The following is a 19,265-nucleotide window of genomic DNA, read 5'->3' as shown; positions in this document are numbered from 1 at the left end:
GCTGTTTACATCTCTTTACTTAAAAATACATTCAAGAATTTGAATCGTGGAGATAATTTATAGCTGTATAGAAAGAGATGTTATAAATCAGACAATAGATAGAGAGTTATTTGCTGTGTGACAGGTTAGGACCAATTAGGTCTAAAAATATACCAGTGCTGGATGTTTAATTCAGGAGGGAAAAATGTGTTTCATGGATACTTCCACTCTATAAAGGAAGAGTAGGTTAATTATTGCCAATGGAAGGTAGGTAGCTTACACATAGAGTCATGAAACCCAATACCAGCTTGAGTATAAGCACTTGATGAGATCTAGCTGTGCAAAAAGAGCACCTTTTGAATAATGAAGCATAATTGACATAGCATAAACATCTCAGCTCAACTGTACTGAGAATGGTTCTTCCGTCTTTGAGTACACTTTCCTTCACGGACAAAAACATAATGCCACGGAGGACTCGAAAGACAGGACCTAATCTGGATTGGAACTCATTAAGGACCTACTTACCTAGATTTGCCCAATATAAAACTTGTACATATTTTTAACATCTGCATAGTTTATAAGGTGGCAATCATTCGCTTATAAAGCACAAAATCAGTGATGTCTATTTGGATTCTTTTTTCTTTTTTTTTAATAAAAGCATTATAGAACCCTGGTAGGGCTTTTTCTTGCTGCCACATTAATAATGTGCTTTTTTCCTGGCCTTGAGATTGGGGGCAGGGGGGCGGGAAATGATGTCAATATTAAAAGTGCTGCCCCATACTTGACCTTTCACTATGCTTCAGCAAAGAGGCTGCTAGTGTACCTGTCCTCATGGAGTGCAATGCAGGTACTTTCAGAGCAGTGTTTAATGGACCACCCAACCACCTCTTTCCACCTTACCCATGATCATATATTGGTGGGAAAGCCAACTACGGTCCTGAATGTGTGTCAGAGTGGGGTTTGGAGTTCAAACTATCCTTTTTATTAGGTAGGTATTTTGCCTTACCTACTCATGGCATACTTATCATGGCAAAAAGGTAGGTCACCTGGGAAGTGGTCCATTCTGTCTTACAGGGATTGATAACCACAGAACATTTGAAATTTCCTGCTTCGTGCACCTTAGAATGTGCACATAGAAGATCTTGTGCCATGCTATTGTGGAAAACACTACTGAAATGCTGGAAACCTAGAAACACCTCAGCCTCCCTATGTAGCAGATTGGCACAAAATGAAGCTATATTATGAGGACATGTCCTTGACAATGGTTACTGGGGTAGAATATGTGGATGAGCCCATAATCAGAAAGAAAGAAATTATTTTCTCCTTAACAAGCCTAAGAACAGGTCAGTTATATAACACAGAGGGAATGTGGTGGCTGTAAGCCTTTATAAATACATATCAGTGTGTCTCTGTGTATATCTGAAAATGATCAAATGCTGAAATCCTGTATTCATTTGTGAGGGAATACATCCTATAGCGCTCATTAAGATTTGCTTTGGAGAAGACATACATTTCTGCAAGAAGGGGGCTTTTCATATGGCACCATGTAACTGGAAATTTATATTACCTCATGGGTTCCTACTGATTTCATGCACAGCTTCATATGGAATGTATTTCATACATGTATTTCTGGCTATGTATTTCTGGCTCATGTATTGAAATTAAGTGGTTCTGAAGAGCTAAAGAAGGCTGTTACATAATATAGTAATTGTACTCATCAACAATTGCTTAAGTCATATCACATTGTTTTTTATAATCCATATGGCAAGCTTATAATATAAGTCATTGTCCCATATACCACAGATGGAGAGATCTGAGACACAGTTCTGGTGGTTTATGGAAGCCGTTTATTGCAATCATGACTGCTTAACTGAGACTAAAGTCACGTTTAGTCTTCATGTTTCAGGAAGCTTAACTATATCTTAGCACAGACATAACATGCAGGCGTTATGTAACACCATAACAATTTTCCTGCTTTACAAGTTGCCTACTATCTCCAATAATTCTTTACTTTTCTCCTCACTGAAACAAGGTTGGTGGCTTATTCATTAATTTCATGTATAGTGTTTTTTCCTCCTGTTCTAGAACCTTAGTCTGCTCCAAAATCACATGACAAGGCATGTATCTAATCATTCTAAAGTGTTCTTGATGGTGACACAGAAGAGGTCTTTTACTATTATGACAGCCATTTGGTAGCCCTCTGTACTCTGGATACACAGATTGCCTCCCGTTTTGCCAGAATTCTATTACCACTTGAAGAAGACATTTTTCTAGCAGGCCTTCAATTCAGCTGGGGTGCAGAACTATTGTTGTTGAGTTCTTTCTTTTCCTCAAGCTTTAATTCATGGTTTTACTGCTACCTTGTAGAATTTCCAATCTGTATTACATTGGCTTATTTTTCATTTATATTATATTATTTTATTGGCAACTTTGGTGAACCCTGTTTCATGTCTTTGCCCACCAGCCTCCGCAAGCTCTCCAATCTGGTACCAACATCCTCTCTCAGCACCATGAGTTCCACTTCCCTCATTCATCACCATAGCTATTCCAGTCTGATGGGCTGAGGACATCAGGGAAAGAGCCCTTGACTCTTCTTTGGTCCACAATTGTCAAGAGAAAGAGAAGAATGCTTAGGGCAGTGTTGTCCAAACTTGGCCACTTTAAGATGAGTGGACTTCAACACCCAGAATTCCCCAGCCAGCATGCTGGCTGGGGAATTCTGGGAGTTGAAGTCCACTCATCTTAAAGTGGCCAAGTTTGGACAACACTGGCTTAGAGAACAGGATATCTGAACTGTACATTTGAAGCCATTTCTGATAGTAGCACTAAAACAAGCTTCCAGAATGCAGCTCAGGAACTCTGCTACAGAAAATGTACATGTAAAGCTATACTATTTCTAAACCTCCAGAAATCTATTTCATATTATTCAATTGTTCAGTGCCTCCATGACTCTGAGTCATCATCTTTCCTGACTGAAAAAAAGGAAAAGGAAACAGAAGAAGAAATTTATAGAAAAGTAAGCTATAAAAGGCTGACTGTCATTTTCCTAACTGTTCTTTTTTATTTTTGGTATCATAAGGTAATGTTGAAAATTTATAGACATATTTTAGAAAGTAAAACTTTTTTTTTTTTTTTTTACAGAATGAAACTTAAGTTATTCATTGCTACTAATCAAGCTCTACAGCACTTTTTCCCTCTTTTTTGTTGGAATGGATTTTTTTAGTATCTTGTTCTTAATAATAAAATCATCCTTTAAAAAATAACATTATTATTATCATTTTTATTTCAAAGTTACTAGAATGTAAAAAGAAAACATGAAATCAAAAAGACATAATCAAAGTGCTTTACCATAAAATGATATGAAAAGAAACTGCCTAGATTAACTCTGGCACTGAAACATTTATACTGTAGAAAAATAATTTAGCTGAGAGAAGGAAAACGGAAAGACCTCGGAATGTTTGTTGAAAGGATGGCTGGCTTAGCTTAGCAATGAACCCAAGATGCAAAGCTAAACAGGGTCTTCTTGTGTATGCAAGAAGCTTGATATCTAAGTTTCAGGGCAAGGCAGGTTTCAGTTAATGAACTTTGCTTGTTTTATAAGTATGCTGGAGCATGGAACTGCTCAGAAATCCAGACATTGAATGATTCATGGGGATGGTAATAAGGTACAGAGTCTTGCATCTCTAGGTCACTGCACTGAAAGCATCTCGATGGTTTTTTTAGGCAACAACATTTTTGCAATGTTTTCTTGAATTAAATTCACCATTGCCTTTTATTTGGAAAGCAAAGCCATTATACATTTTTCACTGGCTAACTTCTCCATCCTTTGTGAATATGACTTTTGCATTTGTCAGGTTCCATTTTATTGCACCTCCTCCCACAGCCAGAGCATGGATTTCTATCCCAGATTCAACCCTTCTATTTTAATCTAAATGTCCTCAAGTCTAGGAATGAGAATACTGCTGCCTCAGAACATCTGTACATGCTACGATTTTGTGGTGCTACATTTGTATGGTAACTGATGCACTTCACTATATATGTTTATTCAGTGGTGTAGCACAGCTTATAAGATACAGTACACAGAGACAAACACACACTGGTCATCCTCATTCTGTCAGACTGTTAATAGATCAGCAGAGCCCCCCTCCCCCCAATTAGATGGATAGGGCTAAAAAGCAAAACGTGGACAAGCTTAGTTAGTGCTTGGGTGGTGCAAGGAATTCTAGGCTGTAGATTAGACATGGAGGGGGAAAAACAGCCCAGGAGAAAGAATGGGAAACCACTTCTATCCCACCAGCAAGAAAACTACATGGACATGATCACCAAGAGTGAAGCTTGACTTGAAGGAGATTTCACTACCTTAGAAAAGGAAACCTGGAGTAAACCTGCCTTGCAAGGTGTCATGTATTGTCACAGCAAATAACCATCCAAGCAACTCCTGGGGTATTTTGAAAGAGCAATAATGTAGAGGAGGAGAGATTAGGACAGGATCTGGCATTAGAGAGAAAAGAGATGGATTAAGGAGGGAAAGAAAATGAACAAGGAAGACAGGGAGGGAAACTTTTTCCACTCAGCTCCAACCTTCTTTCCCTAATTGTGAAATTTCAGTAGTGATCTATTTATCCATCTACTGCAGTTTTCTGTACCAATCCACTTGTCCCCCTAAGTCAGGTAACAGTAATAAAAAAATAACATGTTTTGGAAACACAATCAGAAATAGTATAAAATATCCTAACTGACCTTGACTGTTCTTGAGAAAGCTTAACAAGGTTGAACCTAATAAATAACTGGATGGGAGACAATCAAGAAAGCCCAGGGCTGTTGAATATACTGGGAACTAGAAAAGCTTTCCTGTAGGCAAAGGTAAACCATTTCTATATTGTTGCTCAGAAAGCAACTTAGATATATCCATGTAGATACAGGGAACAAATTCAGCTCAAAGGAGACTTTATCTGAATTTCCCACCCCACAGCTAAAACTAAAAACACTGGAGGATCTTGTACCAAATTGGCCACATCTCATGTAGCCAAGGTATGTATAATTATGGATGGATTGGATTCAAATATCTGGAGGAAGGAAAAGTTCTCTGCCCCATCTCTGTCATTCTACAGAATCCACCTCCCCTCATATTCTGCTAAGTTCTGGGTATATGCTGAGCAAGATAGCTGTGGCATAGGGTTCTCTAGACAAGGGGGGATTCTATGGAAAATCAAGGAGAGAACCTTCAGCCTAGCTGATTTTACACCTCTCTCTCAGAAATAGGCCATCATATTCAACAGGGATTCCCCACCTACACGGTATTTTCTGTAAGATCTAGGAAGCTAGTTGGCCATACCTCTAAATAATAAAAATAACATCTCACAGAATCACCAAATGTAAAATTTCAGTGTTTTCATATGAAATTATGTGGGATTTCAGGCAAGATTTCAGGAATCTTGTGAGATTTTAACATCCTTGCATGGGATTGGATGAGATTTTTGATATTCTTGCAGAAGATCTGCAAGGTGAGATACTGATATGTCTTGAGATTTGGCAGATCTGCACAATTTTGAATCATCAACATCTGCAAGATTGTACAGTAGTGATTGGTCATTGAAAAACTGGTAGAAGTGAGGGAAGTGATAAAGTCAGTTCCTTCTATGGGCAGGAAACTGGATCTACATCAGTATGGTAACTATGCTGAATTAACTAACATGTCCTACATAGATGTATATTTAAAAATGCCATCATTGTTCATTTCTTACTTTATGACATACAAACAACATAGATTTTAAAACATACAAAATCCTTATTTCTGTCTTTATAAAGTGCTATCTAAAATGTCAGTGGAACAAAATGAAACTTCAGGCTCTGGATAACAGTTTACTTGGATTTTTTTTTAATGGATAATACAGTTTGATATATGTCTATTCAGTAGTAAGCTCTACTGATTTCAATAGGGTTTAAATCCCAGATGATTGGTATAGGATTGCAAACTTAATCTGGTCATTGATGGATTTGAAGGGGAGGGTCTCCAGTGCAAAACTGACATTGATGTATCTTTTAATCTAACAGCACAACAACAAATCTTGAGGCAATCAATTTTAATGGTGTTAATAGTCCAATACAAATTATTTTATTTATTTATTTATGTATACATCACACAAATTATCCAACTTCTCCCTTAATTTAGGAGGTTGGCTTCATATTTCTCTGGCAAAATTTATAAGATAATTATTACTGCTTCCAGCATGGGTTTCCATTGTCCCGTTCGTGTACTATTATTTAAATAAGTGACTGATTACCTTTCAGGATATTTTTCTGAAATTGCCACCAGAAGATGCAACTCTCTTCTTTTTCTGTAAATTGTTTCTATTTTGGCAACTCTTTGCCCCTGGCAGTCAGTGCTCCTCCAACCTCTTCACGTCTTAATCCAACTGGAGTTCTGATGAATTTAGAATGTGGAACACCGCATCTCTCTCCTGAGTCAAAAATGAGAAAGCTCAAATCTATCTATTTCAACCACACAATGCATCCTTATGCACATCAGGTAACTCACATGGGGCATGGTTCCTAATGGAGACCATTCCTATTGATGGGATTTTTCCCCTATTGATTTTAATGACAATTGGAACAGAGTCCCAATCACCTTCCAGTATATTCAATTGAGTGTGAAAGGGAAAAGGAATGGATGCTTCAGTAAAATTCCTTACAGGCAGAATGTAATAACTTTTGGAGCAAGCTCACAGAGATTTTTGTACCTTGTAAGAATAAAGGCATATTCCAGAGCTTTGTGGTACTGGCTTTATTCTGGGGGGGGGGGGGAGCTAAACAAAATAGAGCAAATGAGCAGAATTGAAGTCAATTGCTAGAAATCAATGGAAACCAAATATTATTTTTAAAATTATGCACCCATCTGTATGTTAGTCTCAGGATTCATTCTGGTGTGCATACTTGAAAACATGTCTTGTGTTGCATATCTTTCTATGGGAACTTTTTGGATTATGTTATGGGGGTATTTATTTTTAAATTAAAGAATTGCTACTCCTCTTATCACTACTTTTGCTACTTCTTCTTCTACCACTTCTTATTTTAAAAATCCGAAGGCAGTTTATTGTAGGAATAAAAGTATATGGAAAAAGAAGGTAAACACAGAATAAATGGATCAAATAAAAACAGGATAAAATGGATATAATAAAAATAAATAAAATATAACAAAAACACATTTGCCCACATACATTTCGCTGAGGAAGGTCACATGACCTACTAAAATACATCTGTATTGGGACCTGGCATAAGAACTGCCATGGAGAAAGCCATTTCCATATCATTATCACTACGGTGTGGAGACCAGGTAGAAAGGAAGAAAAGTGATGTAAAGGAGACCATACTACTGTATAACTGAATCCCCATGCCTTTTGCAAGGAAGCCTTTTTGTCAGAGGAACAGTATAATACAAGCAGCTTGCAAAGGGTGGGTTACTCTCTGGATGAACAAGCATCTCCTCGAAATTCATTGAGGGAGTCAGTTATAAGAAGTCTCCTTTACGCCTCCTTTTCCCTCTACTCAGGTGATGTCTTTCTTTCTGCTTACTCTGACCAGTGTGAAACACAGTGCAAAATACCTCTGAGGACTGCAGATGACTAGAAGGCTGAGAATACTTGAAGATGTTTTTTGCATTTCTGTTTTTGCAGGCTTGGGAATGGAGATTGGCTGTTAGAGGGTTGATATTTTCCAAAATAATTACACAGTCATTGATTATTACTTTAGGGGAATTTGATTTCATTCAATATATTTTTTTATTGTTGCTGGCGGTTGTGAATTGCATTTTCATAAAATATACATTGTTTCAATGCCTGAATATGCCAGTGCTCCAAATCCAACATTTTTGCTAAGTAGTATTATTAGCATAATATATGTGGCCAAAATGAAACAGTTTAGATAACTACCATTGACTTTGCTAGCTATCATGATGATATTTAAATCAGCATTAAGGATGCAATTCTATTAAAAATATCACTGAGGGAATAGAATGAAGCAAAAGTTGTTTCTACTGGCTAAAAATCTGCTTTGCTGCTGCCACACATAAACATCTCAGTACAGGAGACATCAATGATGCCAGAACAAAGTCCTAAGGAATTTCCAATAGATTGAATTCTATAGAAGCCCCAAACATTTGTCCAACTAGAGAAGCTTCAATGAATGGTCATCTTATTTGGGCCTTATCCAGGTACAGTTACTTAGCATTTGGTTGCTTATGATTCCTACATATAATATTTCTATATGTAGAATTTAACAATTCTACATATATATAACAATATATTTAACAACTATTGACTTGCACTTAGCAGAACCATTGAAATTAATATTTAGGAAGCTTGCATGCAACAAGGAACTAAAGTTTGCTCTCCAATTCAGCTGCCAATTTCATTTAAGCACTGTCTGGATCACTGTTGGCTTAACATGGCAGTAAATGTCTCCCTCATACCCCATCTTTTCCCAAAATCTGCTCTGGCAAGAGAGGGGACCTGACTCTGATGAAGACTTGTAATGGCAATGAAACTCTCCTTTAAAGTCTACTGCAGGGGGTCTCAAAATATGGGTTGAGATACTCCCCCTCAATCCCAGGGACTCCCAAGCAACTTGTGGGGGGTCACAATAATCTTAATCAGCCTTGCAGAGGCAAAATGGGAGCACTGTTCCAAGCTTTGCCTCTTATTGCAAGCCCCAGGGAGCAGTTGAGCTATTGCAAAGTGTGGGAACCCCTGTTAACTTACTTAAAATGTAAATGGTATATTTATTTCTTATCAACCCTAAGCCAAATAAATTTACTTTTATTCACTGAGGGATCACACACATTAATTGATCTTTGGTATTGCAAACTTTGAAAATTCCAGACCTAGGCAGCTTGTGAAATGGACCTTGTAATGGCCTCAGAAGGTGAGCTGGGAAGAATTAACAGAGCTGGATAAATTATCTATTTCCAGCCTGCACTAGAGTTGCATGATCCATTCACACATATTTCTGTTCCAGCCAATTTCCTCATTGATTCCATTCATTTTAAATATACTGTACATTTCTAAAACAACAACAAAAAAGTCTTAAGAAATACGTTTCCTAAAGATACTTGTCAACACTACATTTTTAGATGAGCTATGTTTGAACATTTGGGAAGCAAGCATGCACAGGAGAGCCAGATACATGAATCAGAATTTAACCTGCATCAGCAATGGCAAAGACTGAAGCCCTATTCAGACATTAAGTGAATTGGGAGTACTCAGCACATGACCTTTCCCAATAAGCCTGCTTCTATCAGGACCTTGCTTGCATGCAACCAGATGTGTGAAGGCTTTTCTCCTGCAGACATCTATGTATTCTATGTGGACAGCCACCGGAAGCTGACATCATGTGAACAACATACAGTACAGAAGAGTGCTGATTGGGATCATTCACAGAGAAGAATACTCTTGACTCTATAATGGCTGAATAGGTCTTGAGTTTTTCAAATATCCCTAAGCATAGGGAACTCCATGTTCCAGGTTATCAAGCAGATATTAATGTCTAGGGTAATGAGCCTCTGTTCCTTAAAGATCAAGCTACCTAGCCAGGAAGAACCTGCAAGTCTGGGGACTCTTTGAACAGGAATTATACACTTTGGTGTCTCTCTGTACCTAACTGAGCTACCTAAAACCAAGAAAGTCAGATGACTCCTTAATAGCTACATTTTGTGTGAAAGTACAGTAATGAATTTTGATGGAATTTTGACAGCAAGTTAATCTGAGGCCTAATATTACCCTAGATATCTTTAGAAATCTCAACATGGTGGAAAATTGACATTGATTTTGGAAAACAAAGCAAAGTCTGTATCAAAATGCTGTGAAACTATTTGTGGGAGTCTTGGAGCATTAGATAACACAGCGTATGACATTTACAGTAGCCTTCTCTAGCCTCACAGTGATGAAACAAATGCAGATTTAATGTTTGAATACATTAGAGCAGGAGCAAAACAACAAGATCCCAAGCCCATTTGGCAGATCACTTGTTCCATCACTATCCCGCTTGCTGCTGGCTCTAGGCACCATTGTGCTTTCTTCACCAGAAGAAATGTTGGGGAAAGAGTGCAGGTGGGTCAAGCTGGAAACTTCCCACAGGTATATGAACAATAGAAGCATGCTGAGAACTTAGAGAAGATCTAAGTTGTTATCACTGTTGTTAACTTTTTCAGGATCTCTTTTCATAGGAAACTTGGGAGGGAAAAAAGTCAGTGCAAAACAAGTGATGAATTGCTCAGAAATTACGAATTATCTTACATATGTTCCATGAATGTACTAAGATCATGTGCAGCAACGCTAACCACGTGGTGACATATTATGGCCAGCTTTTGCAGGCAATCGAAAGTACAGATATTCAACTCTTTGGCCTAAGAAAGGGGTTGTTTACATCTTGATAATAAACTCACTGCCCACTCATTATGCATTTGAGCGAAGATTCTTTATCAAGGAATCAAAGTTAATGTGGAACAACTGGCTCGCTACCATACTATCTTCAACCACTGAGAAAGTTTTGTTTGTGTTTTGTTTTGTTTTGTTTTGTTTTGTTTTGCTGCACAGGGAAGAAATTAACCATATCCCTAGACTGTGGTAAACCTTGTCAATAAATAACATTACAAGACACAAAATCACTCTATCTGCTAGCCTCATTGAACATGGAATGAGAAAGGCCTGTGCTTTCATCTAGTCTAGATATTTGGAGGGGTAAATATGCACAGAGGAAAAGGAAGGAGTCAGAACCTTTGAATTTGTTATTTATGGGTGAACAGAGGCTTGTTATCATATAAGGAAAAGTCTGATGTGATTTTGCAATTTATTAAAATCTTTATTATATATCAAGGACAGAGAAAGGTTAAACTCATGCCCTAGCTGGATCAAAATTGGGCTGGCGCCATCCTGCCTGCTTCAGTGTCTTAAACTGGTCATGCATCATAAGTAAATTGTCCAGTTTAATCTAATTCCACCTGAATCTATGGGAAGGAGACTTGCAAGTAGTGGGCAGTAGGTTGAAAAAAATAGAAATATGTGAAAGTCTAATCAGATCACTCTTAATGGAAAAGTGGTGATCACTAAAACCAAATAAAATTAGATTGCTGTAAATAGGAGAAGATTATTAGATAAGGTCATAGTGATTCAAGGAAAAAAATTATTAGTGCATTGGAAATGTCAGGAAAATTCTTTGAATCTAACCTTGGAAGATCTGATATATGTGTAAAAGAGACAGATTTATGTCTTTGGCCTATCTGTGAAATGTAGGTGGAAAATTAACATGATATATGGAGTGTATTCCCCCGGCATTATTCTACATTTTCATTGATTTTAGTAACCTTACATTCATGTACAGCTGTAAAATGGAGGTCAGAATTATTAAAGCTGACAGTGGTTAGTCTATGACTTGGCCATGCATGGGGAGACAAGAGCACTAATACTCTTCTGTACATGAATTGTAATTCCTGAATTTCTACTGTTCTCTAAAAGAGAAAAGAAAATATTAAACGTCCATAGATCCCGAGAAATGGAGCAACATTTGCAGCTTTTCTTCAGTCTGTTTTGTGCAGAACTAGCTTGTTTCAGCCTCTCATTGTTTTTAGACAATAATGAAGTAATTGCAGCAATTGACACATTGCTTTTCTACACAAGGATGTACTTGGTTCTTTTTATGTCATTTCAGTCCTTTCCCAGAAGAGAAGTGATTACTGTCCCACATAATACACACTTTAGAATTTAAGGAACTTTGTATCTCTGGGGTTAGATAGTAATTATTCTTTCCAGAAATAAAAAAATGCAGTAAAGATGGAGTCAGTATGTTCCTGTTTTACATTAAAAAAAAAAAAGTTTCTGAATTGGTCAACATTGGAACCTTGTCTTGTTAATGCATATTTTACTGCTTTAAAGTGAGTGAAACTCTTGAAATTCATTTTTTTTTAAAATCTGAAAACCAAATTTAAAAGCTGAACAATCAATCTTGACTGGTCCATATTGGTGGATATTGCCCACTAGAGAAAGGGGGTTGGAAATTATCTTTACTATTTTTCCTTCTGTCCTCATATTCCTGAGTCACTCTAAAGCAGTGTTGCTCAAACTTGGCAATTTTAAGACATGTGGACATGCTGGCTGGGGAATTCTGGGAGTTGAAGTCCACATGTCTTAAAATTGCCAAGTTTGAGGAACACTGCTCTAAAGAGTTAACATTTCCTGTAGAGGATAAAAAAATCCCTAACATACAAAAGCATTGTCAACCATTTTCTTACTGAAAAAATATTCAGTTTTGTTATAATAAAATATAGAATATGAATAACCACCAGCAGGTAGACAGAAATAATAATACATGGCTAAACAAAATAATGGAATTGTTTCAGCATTGTATAAAATGGTGTCACACACTACAGTAGTAGAGAGCATAATGTGTTTTTCTCACACACACACACATTAAAAAAAGAAAAGGGGAAAAAAACATACAGTAGTTATAGTGAGCATATTGTTTAAATATGAGATTTAAAACAAACCAGAATATATGAACTGCAGGAAGGTGTGGACAAGAAATCTATTTCTTTTCTTATTTTTTTTAATTCAAAGGTATGTGATCCATATCTCCTAATTCTACAGGAGAATTAAGATAATCATATATATCTAATTTTGCACTTTTTAGTATACAGTGACACTCACATTCAAAAAATACATTAAAATTCTCACTATAAAGAAAGCTGCACATGAGAAGGTATTATATGAGCCAGGGAACAACTTGAAAAGAGAAAACATAGTAAGAAAAGTACATGTGAATATGTGTCAATTATGAGAAATGCACCCCAGCGTATGTTTTTGCCAAATTCTTCATCAAATGGTCCCCAAACTCTTAATAAATCTTATCAAATGGTCCCTCGAAAATCATGGCTGGAAAGAAGAGAAACTGAGCCAGATTTCCCCCTCCTCCCCCCTCAAATTTAAGATGATAGTATGGAATAGAATAGCATGTTGCTTTAAGTGGACTGTTACATCATCTTTGAAAACTTTTGAGGAACTCTGCATAAGCCAGGAGTTGACTATAAAGTTACTGCTGGTACTATGGCATACACTTTCCCCTTAGATGGCACTTGGCAGAACTCCCTATATTAAATAAAAAATAAAGTTAAAATATTTAACTTTGAAAAAAGTAAGGTGCCAAAAACTCGTGAGATTCCTTAAACTCATGACATTTTGGCATTCCCAGCCAACATTTGGGAGATTTTAGATGGGATTGTTTGTGTGAGACTTGACAATCACTAGAAAAAGTACATGCACACACACACACACACACACACACACACACATATACATACATACAGTACCACACAAATAATGAGGGCAAGATCACGGGTAGGAATGGGTGGAAGGGACAGAGAGATAGAAAACAATGACATTTATTACTTAAATAATCCCAGAGGCAGCTAAAACTCACTTCACCAATCAATTATTTTTCATACCTGAGGCAGAAAATCCTAAAAAGAATATCATAGTAAATATGATAGTAAAGATACAATAATTATTATTTTGCATAATGGTCCTTACAACAGCATCCCAAGGAAGTTAGAATATGTCTATCCACCCACCTCTCTATTTCTAAAGTCCAGAATCCCTGATTTTCACAAAATTAAATTCCTTCTTTGATTTCCTCACCAGTCTCCAAAAACAATTTTCTTGAGTTTGAGAATCCTTTCAGTCCTAAATTCTTTTGGTCTTCTGCTGCATCACAAAATGCTTGATAAATTTAAACTAGCTGGGTAGCTCATCTAAATTCCATCCTTACTACTGATGACAGCTGGAGAGAATGGCAAGCATTGCCCCTTTCTCTACCTGCCCTTGAATATCTGGGCGTGCTCTGACCCCGTGATAACATATTACCCTTTCACAGCATCTCACTCAAAATATATTTGGAAATATCTAATGTACCCATATTGTAAGAGCAACTTTGAATATGCAGATAAGTTTAAGCTGTACCATAAATATACATATAAGCTTAGTATGTCCTTTATATATGGGGTACATTGAAATTATCTAGATCTACCCTAGATTTATTATTTATTTATTCAATTTAGAGGCCACCTAACTCCACAAAACTCTGGGTGGCTTACAATATTAAAAGCAAAGAAAACAATCAACCAGTGAATGAAGTTGCCAAGAAAGTTTTTTTAATGGCACAAAAGAAAATTTTGTAACAATAACAATGATGTCAAATACTTTTTTTAAATCTAATCTTACCTAAAATACTATTTAAAAGTGTCTCTGGTAAGCAAAGCATGGATCAATTAAAGAGAACATCAGTGACCCTTCAGTTTGTTGGCAGCTCAGATTTGATACAGAGAAAATCAATAGAACTGTAGAAATCAATGCAGTCTTCCTGAAGAGGCTGTTGACTCATCAGGTATTTGGTCAAAACCTGAAAAAAAAACTACATTTTTAGAGCTACAATCAATTCCCAACATAAATTTATAAAATCAGACAGAGAATTGTGATTAAGACCATCCATAGGAATTATTATTATCATCATTAGTAGTAGTATTTTATAACAATAACATGAAGCTAAATTAAGCTATATTAATAAACCTTAAGTAAAAATAGATTGCTTTATTGCAGGACAGATTATTTCTTATGCTGAAAATAATTAGGGGCTTCAGAAAATGATGTCTTCTTCTTAAATCTGTTTTCTGTAATGAACACTGCAGTTAACTGTTCCATCTCTATGACACTATATGTTGCCCTTCAGTTACAAAAGGAGAAAAAAAGAACAATACTCTTTTGCATCCCCCAACTATCAAGAGAGGGAAATGAAATATAAGGGTCCTCCCCCCCCAGATGGGGACTGATGGTAATCAGGGACAAGAAATGGCAAGTAGGAATAAAGTGAATATTCCCCTCAAAAATGTAATTATTTTTTATTTTTCCATATTCTAATTGGAAAAATTCCTGAGCCAATCCATACCTAATATTATAATTTTTTCACTGTATTTCCCAATATCTTCTCGATATATATTTGAACTATTATGATAGTTATGTTCTATTGCTCTCCAAATAAATATCTGAAAGAGAAAAAGAAGCCAGAAGAAATTCAGGAAATATGAGTGAAATTACTTAAAGAGGGGCACAATCCTTCACTGGAATTAAAAATATTTTATGTTATTGAAATTAAAGTTGTGCGGGGGGCAGGGAATACTTTATCTGCATAGTCAAAGTTGCTCTTACAATATGGGTAAATTAGATATTTCCAAATATATTTTAAGTGAGATGCTGTGAAAGGGTAATATGTTATCACAATCCCTTATCAGTAGTGATGACTCCTTTTCAAGTCCCCCCATCCTTTTTCATCTGTTCTGTTCATTTTTATTTAATGCTATGGAGCAACATGGGGCAATTCTGGTAGAAAAGGAGGAAGCGGGAAAGGAAGAATAGTGTAAACAGTGACCCACCAGTAATTCAGTAGATTTGATTTTTTTTGCAGAAATGCAATTGCTGAAGTAAGAAAGAGTCATGACAATATAAAAGTTTGCACAACCTCGGAAGCTGATGCTCCCAACCCTTTGTGGGACTTGAAGTAACTTTTCTCCCCATATATTTAAACCCACAATTTTGGATGTCTCTCAGTACAGATGTCACATTATACTATATGCAGTTCTTACTTGAACTATTTGGGTCAAAGAAGCATGACTTACTGATCTGTGCCTGGATTTACTTATGCAACATACAGCAAAAGATAAGATGGAAAATAGAATGTATGTAGTGGTGGGAGCACTCATTTCTGTAACTTGTATGACTTATCTAAATGAATCATAACTCACTAACTATTATATCTTGAACTTTTAAAGTTCTTCTTTCCCTGCAGTTGAACTTTAGTGAAAATAAATGAATTTTCACTTAGATGATGATTACATTTCATGGTTCTCAGGCCCATGGAATCTTCTATTGATCTGGAGAAAACACCTAATTTCCTTAAGTGGTCCTTAGGTTCTGTTTTGGTTTCTCTTGTCTACCCTAGTTTGTCTATATTGTTTTCCTCAGAAATGGCTTGAGAATGAGAGGTAAAGTAAGGAGAGGTGAAGAAAAAGAATGCTTGACCACTGCTACTCTGTGTCTAGTGACAAGGTTTCCCCCCCCACACACACACACATACACACAATAAAGGTTATAGCATAAATTGCCCTGAATTTGGAGTGCCTTGAATATATATAGCTTTATTTACAATTGCTAATACATTGCTTGAGTTTGTTGTCTAGTAAATATGGCTTTGGGAAGGAGAGAACACTAATCTTAATGTGGAATAAAATACTTTGGTATGGTTCAGCTGATATGAGGATTGGCAGTGGGGTGTTCATATCCAACTCTGTACCTATAGAAACTTCTTTCAATGCCGAAAAAACACCCTACTAATTACTGTGATTTATTTTATTTTCAAATTGAAATTGTTCTCCTGGGTGGCCGGGAGAATCTCAAATAGAGAGAACTTGATCCAGAAAAAGAAAGAGATGGATTAGTGGATTAAACACCAAGAAAAGGAAGAACAAAGCAAATAAGTACTAGCCACAGGAAAACAGAGCAAGAGCAAGCCCTGATTTGGTGGGGAATATTAGGGAAGAGTTGCCAGTTATGGAGAGATATCAGGAAAACAGAGTATCCAAGAGAGCTCTTTGAAAAGCCATCTCAACTAGGGCACCTGAACTATGATAGTGTTGCTGCTGGAAACTGAACAGCAGCAACTGTGTAATTGCAGGAATAGTGTTGCTTCAAGAAAGACAAAAGTATTTCATCTAAATTCTTTTGCTTCCATTCTCCAGTATAGCATAAAAAGTCTCTGTGGCTGGCAGAAATAGATCGAGGCCTTGGGAACAAAGTCAACTTCTACCACATGAAATTTGGTAGAGGAAGAAGTTGCAGAAGTTAGATGAAGCATATATACATTATACAGGGAAGCATCTACCTCATATATGTCATTGTAAAGTAACAGATTCATTCATTCTAGCTTGCCATTAAGCATTAAAAGTGTGGTGAAGTCAAACATCTGAACAGTCTTATTGAGTAACACTGATTAAAGGTCTGATTCTAGTCCCTCAATGACACACAAAGACACACACATCCAGCCCTGGATTAAACATTAGGTAAAATAAGCATATGCTTAGGGCACCAAGGGAAGTGGTGGGGGAGGCACCACCAAGATCTTTCTCCTAACTATCATGCCCTTAGTCTTTTACTGCCACACTCAACTTTAGTTTTCAGCACTGATTGAGTCTTAATATCTTGTCAGTTAATGAATGGAAGGGCTGAGGGGCACCATTGTTGGGCTGTACTTAAGGGGATGAGTTGGCCTTAATCTGGCCCTGCACACATCAGAAAAGTTGTAATTTTTTATTCCCTTTTCCTTATCTCAACAAGTGGATTTTGTGGTGATGTGAAATACCAGACCATGCAAGATTTAAAAGTGGGTCTCTCGTTGCTCAAACCCCTAAGGACTTCAGTCTCTTGAGACTCCTAGCCACATAAGCACTTAGCACCAATGAGCTGGCTAGGCAGGATGGTGGAGTCCAGTCCTTTAAAGGTCTGCTGCCTCTATAACTTAGTTGGCTGGGTTGGAAACTGAAGAAAAGATATATCCTGTTTTGCTTGGGTCTCCTAACCAAGTCCTGCTAAGGCCACCACTCATTTGGGTCTTCTGAACAAGCCCTGCCAACAATGTGATGGTTTGCTTGAGCCATGAACAGAAGCATGTTTTTGCAACTGAATAATAATAGCCTAATAATAGTATAAAATAATAATATAAAAATAAAATAAAAATAAAAGCCATAATAATAATAGTCCCTATTAAAAGACTCTACATTTAACAAAATCTAGATCTGTATTTCCAAAATAAAATACTGTACTTCTGCAATCAGTACATTTGCACATTTGGATCAAGATCAAGAAGATGCAGGCATTTTTGTTGTATTAACGTTTATGTTGCTTAGGCTGAATCTAAATATAGTCATACTTAAAGCAGACCCACTGAAATCTAGGGGATTTAAGTTAATCATTACTAACTTAAATTCTGTTTATTTCAGTGGGTATACTTTAAGTATGCTAAGCTTCACATTATTAAAAATAAGACAGTATTTATATTTCATTACTAACAGTAACATAATGGAGCTGCTGTGGACCAGTAATGATCTAAATTTAATATACTTTAAGTAATGCAGGGAGTTGCTTAGAAGCTTTATCTCTCAGATTAACATAATTGTTTTACAAAGGAAAATTAACAGAATAATTAGGGAGCATGCTCACAATGTATTTAATCTCTGAAATGATTCAATTGAATCTGATGTAAATCAATATAAAAAAAAATGTCTTATCACTTAGTATTCTCTTAAGACCCTGGATTAGTGAAAATATTTCCCTGTTGTATATACCATCCATCCACAGTTTCTTATCTCCAAAGTTATTACCCAAGGCCCAGGACTTGAGGTTACAATGCCAATCTCAGAATCATTATCCTACCTCTTCCTTCAGAAGGAATCCTATAGAAGACATGGCACTCTGTAGACTCCCCAGTTTGTCAGAAAGAAAACTCTTAGGACATTGTCCTCAATAGAATATTACTGCTCTCTTTATATCCATGTAAATGGAACTGTATAAATCTGTGTGGGACACGCACAACGCTGTAGACAAGCAGACTCAGCCAATGGGTACACCACTTTAAATACAATACTTCATCCAACAAAGTATTATTTTTTTACTTTGTGTGTGTGTGTGTGCCTTCAAGTCAGTCTTGACTCCTGGCAACTGCCTAGACAAGTCCCTGCAGTTTTCTTGGCAAGATTTCGGAAGTGGTTTGCCATTGCCTGCTTCCTAGGGCTGAGAGAGAGGGACTGGCCCAAGGATACCCAGCCAGCTTTCATGCCTAAGGCAGGAGTAGAATTCATGGTCTCCTGATTTTTAGCCTGGTGCCTTAGCCACTACACTAAACTGGCTCTCTTTTTTAAGTTAATGCCCCCATTTAAAGAATCACAGTATGTTCTAACAATTGTCATTTAAAATATACAATAGATGGCTTTGTTGCTCCTTGAAAAAGTACAACAGGACTCCAAAACTCTGCTCACTCAGCATTTCTCCTATCTTAAGATGCAGCTTTCATGATTATAATCACATTATAATTGTGCCTTGTGGACTTTCCCAACATGCCCTCTCTCCAGGGCTTGCAAAAGTTTCTTTAAAAAGCTCTTATATCTGATTAACAGCTGATCAGAAAGATTAACTTGTCCA

Source organism: Python bivittatus, unplaced genomic scaffold, assembly GCF_059951505.1.
Source record: "Python bivittatus isolate LINGU-HERP-01145 unplaced genomic scaffold, Pbiv_v1 ctg000020_np1212, whole genome shotgun sequence".
Taxonomy (NCBI): Eukaryota; Metazoa; Chordata; class Lepidosauria; order Squamata; family Pythonidae; genus Python; species Python bivittatus.
Note: the sequence above shows the minus strand (reverse complement) of the source record.